Here is an 11,472-nt window from a genome sequence, read left to right as displayed (position 1 = left end):
GTTGCCACCCAAGTAAAGCAAATGTGGTAGTTGATGCTTTGAGCCGTAAATCAGAGGGTACAATGCAGTTAGCAGTAGCAATTCAGCACCCGATTCAAATGGACTTGGAAAGGCTTGGTGTGGAGTTAGTTGAAGATGATCCTCAGATGTTTATTTCCAGTATGGTATACAACCTATATTGTATAAAAGAATTAAAGCTACTCAGAGAAATGATCCCGAATTAGTGGAGGTGGTAGCCAGAGTTCAGGATGGTTAGGAAGAGGAATTCAGCATTTTCGATGATGGGGCTCTCAGATTTCGCAGCACCAGATTATGCGTGCCTGTGGATGATAGCATCAGGAGAACAATTCTAGAAGAGGCACACAGATCTCTATACATAGTTCATTCTAGCAGTACGAAAATGTATAGGGATCTACGGGAGTATTTCTGGTGGAGCGGCATGAAAAGGGAAATAGCTGAATTTGTGCAGTAGTATTTGATGTGCCAGCACGTTAAAGCTGAGCACCAGAGGCCGGCTGGTCAGTTGCAGCCACTTTTCATTCCTGAGTGGAAGTGAGACCACGTGTCCATAGATTTTGTCACCAGAATGCCTTTTGGGTGATTGTTGATAGGCTGACAAAGACAGCTCATTTTCTGCCCATTAGAGTTAGCTATCCTATGAACAGGTTAGCGGAGATTTACATACAGAAGATTGTTTGACCCCATGGAGTGCCGGTATCCATAGTCTCAGACCGTGATCCACATTTTACATTGCCGTTCTAGAGGAGCTTGCAGGAGGCATTGGGGACTCAGTTAGCATTCAGCACCGCTTTCCATCCTCATACAGACGGTCAGATAGAGAGAACGATTCAGGTACTTGAGGATATGTTGCGGGCGTGTATATTGGATTTTGGGGGTAGCTGGACTCAGTGTATGTCATTGGTGGAATTTGCCTACAACAATAGCTATCAAGCTAGCATAGGCATGGCTCCTTATTAAGCACTTTATGGTAGGAAGTGTCGTTCCCCCTTATACTGGAGTGAGCTAGGTGAGAGGCGAGTTTTAGGACCAGAGATAGTCCAGCAGACGTACGATAAAGTTCAACTCATTCAAGATAGAATCAGTGCAGCACAGAGTCGGCAAAAAAGCTACGCGAATACTCGCCACCGGGAACTGGAATTTGAAGTGGGTGATCATATATTTTTGAAGATAGCACCACTGAAGGGTATCATGAGATTTGGAAAGAAGGATAAGTTGAGCCCTAGGTTTATTGGCCCCTTTGAGATACTTGAGAAAGTTGGGTCAGTGACCTATCGGTTAGCTCTACCACCATATTTATTCAAGATTCATGATGTGTTTCATGTCTCCATGTTAAGGAAATACGTCCCAGATCCTTCCCATATCATTAGCTATGCAAAATTGGAACTCAGTGGTGATCTAGCATACGAAGAAGCTCCGGTGCAAATCCTAGATAGAAAAGAACAGGAATTGCGTAGCAAAAGAATACCATTAGTAAAAGTCTTGTGGATGAATCACACGATAGAGGAAGCTTCGTGGGAACTTGAAGATGAAATCAGACAGAAATATCCCCATTTATTTAGTGAACATAGCGGTGATATATAGATTAGGGTAGTAGTAATTTTATTTTGTTTAGTATAGTGTAATTGTAATATAGTGTATAGGATAGGTAATATTTTAGTTCTGGGGGAAATTTTCTTTTATAGTTGTAATCTCCCAAAACTACCTATGTAACCACGGTATTCCTCCGCCATAAGTGAGGGCAGGTAATAAAATAAGTAAATTATTTTGTCTTTAAAGGATGATGAGTTATATGAATAGTAAATTTCGATGACGAAATTTTATAAGGAGGGGAGAATGTAACGACTCGAAAAATAATGGTATTTAAATAATAAAAGGGAGGAAAATGGAAACAGAAATAGAAGGAGGTAGCAGACTTCGTCGCCGACGTTGCATTTTGGATATAATAACCCAAGAATTTTCCTAAGGCCTCGTCGACGAACACAGGGGATTCGTCGACGAACACAGGGGATTCGTCGACGAGGGTACAAGTGGGTCTCGTCGACGAGGACATGTTTCGTCGATGAGAAGATACCGAGAGGTTGTTTTCTAAGCTCTGAATTTCATCGATGAGAAGGGGGTATTCGTCAACGAACATCCTTCATGACCTCGTCGACGAGATGACATGGCTCGTCGACGAAGGCTACAGTATAAATAGTGTGAAACACAGTTTTTATGCAGAAAAGTCTCCAGAAACTCTCTCTCTCTCTCTATCTCTCTCCCCCCTACGGTATCTCCTCCATCTCTCTTCGATTTTGGCCTCGTCATTCACCGGAACAATGATCTGTGGCCACCATGACGCTTCTGGCGAAGTTCTCTCCAAGTTTACCAAGGCGGATCCAATAGAAATTCAGGGTAAGGCCTTTTATTCTGTTTTTGGCCTTCTGCCAGTTGTAAGAAATGATGGAGACAAAGAAATAATGAGATTCTATTCTGACGAATGTTGTTTTCAGGGTGTTGAATAGGAAGTCGTATGGGTGTTGGACCAGTATACAATAGGGGCTTTCCAGTAGTTAGGTAAGGGGAACATGTTATGCTAGCAAACTTCATTATGATTTCAGTACAAATATAGGTTGTTATCAAGTTATTATTCAAATCATATATACGGTTTTCAAAGCTTGATTATAATAATATTTATTAGTGTGGCTTGAGTTGATTAGAGTACAGTACCATATTTATACAAACTATGAATATCATGTTTACAATTTATGAATAGAAATACCATGATATTTACATGCTTATAGAATAAAGGACTTTCAGAATAATCAGTTTTTCAGTACCATAACGCCCCGATATTTAGTTATACAGATAACAGTTCAGTTATATAGAAATCAGATTTTCAATCAGTTAATTTAGAATTTCAGATAAATTCTATGAGGTTATGGTTATTTCAGAAATCATGGTAAAACAGTATGTTAAAGATATCAGCTACCTATATAGTATTAGACCTTGATGGATCAAATTCAGCAAAGCACAGTACCGTAGCTACAGACATTCAGTTCAGAGTACAACCACTTTACTCAGACAATAAGTGGTATGAGGTCGATCGTGCCCACGTCGAGATAGGCTCTCCATTAGATATGGATTGAGGGGGTTGATTAGACTGTCGGAGTTTAGTTGACTTACCCTAGTCGGCCAGCTAGGATAGGTCCCGCCTTCAGGCCATATAACCCTCTCATGAGGGGTTAAATCATGACATACAGTCATCCACGAAAATTTTCTCAGATATTATAAGTATAAGTAGATTTTCAGAAATAGTAGTAGTATTATGAAAAGTAAATTTATATAGTTTTAATGTATGTTATTTATACCAGCATTTACAATTTCAGTTATCCATGATATTATTTTTAAATCAGATTATTTATACAGAAATATAACTCAGTAGCCACACACTAGTAATAGCATGTTTCGTCTTACTGAGTATCGTCTCACCCAAGTGTTGAATTATTTTTCAAGTGAAACAGCTAGGCGAGCGGATCAGGCTCACAGGTAGAAGGGCTGTTAGTCTGCCCTATTAAAGGTGAGTAGTATTTTTTAGTAGTATTTTTGTATGCCCTTACTTCAGTAGGGAATAATTTTGAGGAGAACAGTGATTTATGTATAATTTATGGGATATTTAGATGCTCTCGTTGTGACGATTCGAATAATAATGATATTTAAATAATAAATAGGAAGGGAAATGGAAACAGTAATAGAAGGAGGCAGCAGACTTCGTCGATGACATTGCACTTTGGGATTATTAATCGAGGGAATTCATCAGGTTCTCGTCGACGAACACAGGGGATTCATCGACGAGGGTACAAGAGGGCCTCTTCGATGAAGACAAGTTTCGTTGACGAAAATATACCGAGAGAGGATTTTGGAGAAATTTAAAATTCATCTATGAAGGTGTAGGTTCGTCGACGAACTTTCTACAGGACTCATTGATGAGGTGACGTGTTTCGTCGACAAATCTAGCCCTATAAATAGTAAAACTAGGATTTTTAATGCAGATATTTCGAAAAAACTCACTCTCTCTCTCCCTACTGTTTTTCTCTCCTCTCTCTTCGATTTCGGCTCCGTCGTTCATTGAATCGATGATCTGAGGCCACCACGACGCTCCTGGGGAAGTTCTCTCCAAATCTACCAGAGCGGATCGTTGGTGGAAGCAAGTTGGAATTCATCCCTGAGTTAAGGTAAGGTTTTTTGTTCGAAATATGGTCTTTCCATAGTTGAAGGAAATGATGTACTCGAATAAATACTGAAGTTTAGTTCTGTGAGTTATCATTTTCAGGGTACTGCTTAGGGTTTCCTACGGGTGTAAGACCAGTATTATAGAGGGGCTTTTCAATTGCCAGGTAAGGGGATAAATTAAAACAGTTACCTTTCGTTGAAATTATTATTATTTAATAGTAGAATAATTTTCAGAAAGCATGCGACTATATATGAATATAATTGAGAAAATGTAAGTTTGATAAAATATTGCAATTGTACAGGAAATGTGTTTTTAGAACAGAATTTATGGTTTCATTTAATTCGTGTGGTATGAATATTATTTTATGTATATATTATACCATGTTAAGTTAGACTTACAATATAAAGTATGTTGATAGATATTTTCAAGAATAACATGATAAACACAGTAAATTATGATTTCAGAATATATGATATGTTCGGCGCAAGGTCGTAATTGATGATTGGCGTGAGGCCGTATTTACTCATGTTATTCAGCGCGAGGCCGTATTTATTCATGTTTTCGGCGCGAGGCCGTAATTATTATGTTGATATAAGATTCAGAAAATCCTATTATTTGATTTATGATAAATAGTATATGTTTATGTACTATATGTTATCCAAACCCGGATGTTAGTTTAGTTCAGTTTCAAAAGTACGGTACCATAGCCTATAGATCAGATATTTATGATCAGATTGGTGCTAACCACCCCACGAGGGGTGGGGATGGATAGTCAATGTGACTTTCAGTGTAGAGTGTAGACGTCCACCTAGTAGTCCGGACCAGGGTGCGGCTAGGCCCATCGTACTTACATACATTTTTGAATTGGCAGTGATCGACTAGCCATTGTCAGGTCCCACCTTCGGGCTGCACAACCCGTCATGTGGGATAATACATAACATCAACTAGCTATACATCCTGGGCAGTTTTCAGTATTATAGATTATATCAGATAACATATGATTAGTATGATTACTTGAAAGTATGGAATTATATGTTTATTTAATCATATTATGATTTATGTTTATGGTATGTGAAATATATGGTATATGTATTACAACATTAAATATTCTTGTTGCCACACAACTGATTTTAATTTATCTACCCTTACTGAGAGGTGTCTCACCCCGCATAATAAATGATTTTTTTCAGGAAACCCGGAGGAACTGGTGGGTCAGGGTCACCGTTGAGTGAGTTGAGCTTCCCTACTAGAAGGGTAAGTTCTGATCTAGGATCAGGATATTTTTGTTGTGAGATCCTAGATTTATTTTGGTATTTTTGGGAGATTGTATATAAGCACAGGTATTTGGTAATGTAGCTAACTCTGGTGTTTGGATTTTATGATTACGAAAATGTGATTTAAATTTACTACTGCTTAGGTTTTCGCTGTGTTTGACAAGTGTCTCCGAAACCCACAGGTTCGAGTTGACCATTTTATTTATTATGTTTCACTTTATATTAAGATAAGCAGGTCGTTACACTGGTATTGTAATTTATGTGGTTATGTTTATGTATGTGGCTTTCCGCTGTTTAGGTTAATGTTTGATATTAAAATAGGGGAAAAGATTTTATTTTATTAGCATGTCGTTACACTTACAATGGTTCGACCCACTCCCCATATGGAGAAAGAAGCTGACCAATCTCATGGGAAATCACAATCTTTGGATACTTGATCCTCAAATCACATCAACAGTCTACAGTGTCTTTATCCTTCATAGACCATATTTCTACAATCCAGCCAGGAATCTTCCATGGTCACAAAACTGTGCATACGAATGGGACACTCTTTATGATTTTCCTAGCTCATGGCCAAATTACAAGTTTCCTTTGCTAAAGTTCCTTTGTGAGATGAATGATTTCAAGTTTTGCACCGAGATCCTTCATGCTATTCCAGATATCATACCTCCACCCAAGCCACCATCCTACAAAGATCTTTTGCAGGACTCTTAGGATCTAATGGAAACTGATGACCCCTTCATCACACCCACTTATTACCACCATGTTCAAGGAGAGATAACTGATGAAGACTATGTCAACTTGAATTTGTCTCCTTCTCATCACATGTAGCACGCCACTATAGCTTGTCACCGTAGCACGTCAACTGTAGCTAGTCACTGTAGCAGTCACTGTAGCTTGTCACTATAGCACGTCAATTGTAGCTTGTCACTATTGCACGTTAGCTATTGTTTGTCTTTGTGACAGACAGTTGTTCATATGCTTTTTAGCTTTGTTCATCTATAAAAGGGGCCATCTTCCCATTTGTAAGGCAGAACATGTTTGTAGAAAATAAAAATCCTCTGAGTGTGTGTTTCTTTATGGCTTTCTAAATCTCCTCTTTCCCTAAAACTATTTGTTCGAAGAGCTTTTGTGTCTCACCTCTATGAACTTGTAATTTTGTTTTGGCTTTCAAGTATGCTCTGTGCTTACCTCTAAGGAGGATCCTACACATCAGAAAGATTGTACGATCCCTATTGATCCCCTTTGAGAAACATTGGATGTTGACCCAAGGTCTTCGTTTGAATCCATTTGAAGGATAGTTTTGGAGAAAGGGCTCTTGACAATGTTTATCTAAGAGGGATCAAGGGGCCTCCAACTTTGTGTGGTATCAAAGCCAAGTTCTTGCTTGTAGTACAGGAAATTTAGATCAAAGAGGCGATTACAAAAGAACGAGGTACAAATAGTATATAGGGAAATTTTTAACCATGGACTCTCTTTCACAAAGCTCTGAGATAACCCCAGTAAGACTTTCTTCTTCCATATCTCTTCCTTTTATTAAAAAAACTACCTTTTCCAAGATAACTAACCTTGTTGAATATTCTTATATTCCTAGTTCAGCCCAGATTTAGGAAACTTCACTTCCTCTTGTAAATCCCTATAATATTTTCCGAAGAAAAAATTCCCTTGCCAATCAAGTTCATACTCTTCTTATATCACATAACAGACCCCATGTTAAAGAATATGTCCAAGCCACTGTTCTTGATAAATGTCTCATTCTAGCTTCTTCCAAAGAACAATATGTTGATCTTGAGCTTGATCAAGACCTGATCAACCATTGGATCGGGGAAGGTTACACTCATCTTCATTTTGGAGCAGTACGACTTCTTCTCACTCTTCATTGCAGAAAGAGACTTCCTGCTACAGTCAGGATTACCCTTCTTAATACCACTTACACTCAGTATGAGCATGCGACTATTGGTACTTCCCTTACCACACTTCAAGCCGGTAGTGTTTGCCTCAATTTCTTCCCAAATTTCAATCTTCCTCTAAGAGATAAAAATATGAGGAATTGCATCAAGGTCCAGCTACAAATCACAGGTGCTTCGCAAGTAGCCGTTTCACACATGGCTACTCTTCATCATCAATTAATATACAGACTCCAAAATCATGCTGTTGATCTTCCCCTACCAGGACAATTTGAAGATACAATACTTATTACTGCTTTAAGAGAAGAAGATGTGCCTACCATTCTTCAGATTCCAAGAAAAATTCCTAGAAAAGAACTGAAATAGCTTATTCCTTTAGAATGGATCACCAGTTATGAACAACTTCATTAACAAACAATGCCAGTCCATTTATTAGATTCTAAGTTTGAAAGGCTCCCAGATGGGACTGTGAAAACAGTCTTCAAGTCAGTAGAGGTTGCTTCCTATAGCACTCCACCAGTTTTTCAATCCTTAATGATAAAACCTATCACTTTTGAAGGAGATATTTCTTTAAGCGGCGTTGAGACAGATTGAACACCTGTCTATACTAACAAGATTGAGGGACATTTTATCTGGGACGTAGACCCTTCTATATATGATCTAGATTGTGATTGCCATAAATCCTCACACAAGTATGAAACCCGAGCCTCTTGCGGACCTTCTACTTCTTACAGAAGGCCTAATGACCCGGATAGCCCCTAGATAGGACTTCGAAGTCCATCTACTAAGCCTAAACCTCTCTGGATTTATGAAAGAGCTTTTGAAATTTTTAAGAAAGAAGGCTTGCTTTCTCCAAAACAAGATTCGGTCCCAAACTCCAAGTTCAATCAAAACCCTTGTTCTAAATCCCAGCCTATTCCTTGCCTCATGACTTCCCCTTATGATAAGCATTTCCCACCTTTGAAACCAAGAACACACCTAGAGTCTAACCTTCACTCTAGGCCGTTTATCCAACCCACTAAGGTCCAACTAGATGGCTCTATAAAGTTACCTTCATAGGCAAAACAAGTCTTAAACTTGTAGACCCAGAATGTCAGATCTCATAATACAACTCTATCTGCTATCGACCACAAAATTGATAAGCCTATCTCTCATGGTACACTAATTGACCAACGCATTGGTCACACTGATTCTAGACTTGATGCTATGTATTCAGATCTAAAAAGAAAGATTGATTGTCTTGATACCTAACTCCATCACTACATCAGTTCAGGATACTATGGATCAAAGTTTGATGAAAAGGAGGCAGAAATCAAAAGGCTCAAAGCACATTTATCTCGAATGGAACAAGACATCCACCCATCACCTTCTCCACCTGCATATATCTCTAAAGCTTTTCCCTATACTCCCTCATATTCCCTTTTTACATCACTGTCTCCACCATCTTCATCTTCCTATTTACTAGACTATTCCAAACACTTCAAGTCAACTATTGAATTCTTCAGAAAGCATTCTCTCATCTAACCAAAGCCTACACCATCAAAACCACCAGCCTTGGTTAATCCTTCCTCTTATAAACCCATTCACATTCATCAAAAGCTCAAATCACATTTTATACCACCTGACCAGCCACTATTATTGCTTGCTGATAAAGTTCTTTTCATCCCTGAAATATCCTTTAATGATGATGATAGTAATGCTTCTGATGAAACATTGTCAGCCGTAGAAAATCTGCCAACCTCTGATTAAGAGATTACAGACCTTACACAAATGCTTATGGCTACTCCTTCTGACCCAGGATCATTTAGACACAAGAATTTGATGAAGAAACTGACACCAAAACTCCTATTGTGGAAGAACCTATAGAAGCTGATTCAACCACTAGGCAATCTATTCCACAAAACCCCACAAATGGTTCCTGGTTCTCTTTTGAAGGCCTCTCTCCAACTAAATGGAGAGATCGAATTGGAGAATTTGGTGCATGGATTGATCTTCAACTTTCTAAACCAGGAAATAATCTGGAAACAATACTTGTTGAGTTTGTATCTAGATTTACCATATCATTAAGAGATTGGTTTCAAAGCCTTGGACATTATAGATAGCTCCAATTTATAAAATCTCAGACTCCTTCTCATGCTTTGGGAACTCTATATCGAGAATTTATTGGAGATCCAGATGCTTATGCTAATGAAGTGAGACAAGAATATTTCGAAATGAGATGCTACTCATTAAAAAGGAAAGTTCTTGATCTTAATTTTCACTATCAAAGAATGTCCAGACGATATTATCTTCTTGGAGGGTTTAATGATGAAAATCTCAGACAGGTTTACATCAATTCTTTACCAGAAAACATTCAGCCTGAACTCCAAAGAAAAATCTCCTCTCTCGGATGATCACTTAAGGAAATTTCTATTGGAGAGATTCATCAGCTGGCCCTAGCCTCTTTAGAGAAGCTATGTGATACGCATCAACTCTTCTTAAAAATGATGAAACAAAATCATATGTTCACTAAATAGTGTAAAAAGCCATATTTGCAGATCAAATGCAAAAAGAAAGATTGCATATGCAGTCCAAAGAAGAAGAAGCATTTCGAGGAATATCATAGTTTTGATAAATCAAAGAATTCCAGAAAGAATTTGGAAAATAAAAAAGATTCAGATTTTTCAAAAAGAGATCCAAGCAGGGACACCATAAATCCCCTCGATGCTTTATTTGTAAAAGGAAAGGCCATTATGCTAAGCAATGTCTTGAAAATAGAGCAAAATCTGCAAAACAGGCCCAACAACTGTAGACTGAAGATACAGAAGCTGATATTGAATCCATTCTTTCAGAACAAGAAGAAATGACTGAGGATACAATCATTGTCATTACTGATTCAGAAGACTCTGACTTAGAGAATTCTTATTCGGAGGAAATATTCAATGTTCAACCACTCTTCTCTTCATAACAAATACAAATAAGTCCTCATGTCTAAATCCAGCCTCTTCCTGAAAAATATGGCAAACCCATATTTGTTGTTACATACATTGATACTAGTTCTTATAAAACCATGATTAATCCCAAAGTGCTTCCTTCAGATTGTTGGTCATCCCACACTCAGTTTTTAAGAGCTGCAAATGATCAAATTTTTACTATCGCTTTGGTTTCTAAAAGAAAAATATGGATTAAACTTCTTCCTAACTGCATTATTTGGACCCATGTCATTAGAAGTGCCCTTTCTCAAAAAGATGTTCTTCTAGGATGGGATGTCTATTGTCTTTCCAAATCCCTGAGAATTCTTCCTACAGGAATCAGGTGCAAAAGAGAATTTAAACCTTTCACTCCTTTAACAAAAATTTATGCTCTTTCTCACTCCTCTCCAAATATTCAGACCATCCAAAAACAGCTATTGAAATTATGTGCTGAAAGTCATGATCAATTTCTTCATGATCACCCTCTATAGAAAAAGCCAAACTTTTTTATCCATATTTCCTTCAAGTTAAATGAAGATGTCAGCCCGACTAAAGTTTCTCATCCTGGAATGTCCCCTTCGAATCTTAAACTTGCAAAAGAAGAATGTTAGTCTTTATTAAAAAAAGGGCTTATTGAATCAACTAGTTCTTCTTGGGCCTGCCAGACATTTTATGTTGAAAAAAGATCAGAAATGATCAGAGGAAAGAAAATATTAGTCATTGACTACAAGCCCTTTAACACCTTCATAAGGGAAGACAAATATCCCATTCCAAAAGCTAGAACACAGTTTGTTCATCTTGCTGAAACAACAATATTCTCAAAATTTGATCTAAAAGATGCATTTTGGCAACTTGGGATTCATCCAGATGACAGATACAAAATCGCCTTCTGCATTCCAAATGAATAGTTTCAATGGACTGTGTTACCCTTTGGATTGAAAATAACTCCTTCCTTATTCCAAAAGGCGATGACCTGAATCTTTAATCTGATCCTTCACAACACTCTCACTCTACATTGATGATAGCTTATTATTTTCTAAATCCCAAGAAGATCACTACCATCTTCTCCAATTGTTCCAACAACTTGCTACACAATACGAGATCATGCT

Source organism: Malania oleifera, chromosome 10 (assembly GCF_029873635.1).
Source record: "Malania oleifera isolate guangnan ecotype guangnan chromosome 10, ASM2987363v1, whole genome shotgun sequence".
Lineage (NCBI taxonomy): Eukaryota > Viridiplantae > Streptophyta > Magnoliopsida > Santalales > Ximeniaceae > Malania > Malania oleifera.
The sequence above is the reverse complement of the archived record's forward strand: the minus strand, read 5'-3'. Positions refer to the sequence as shown.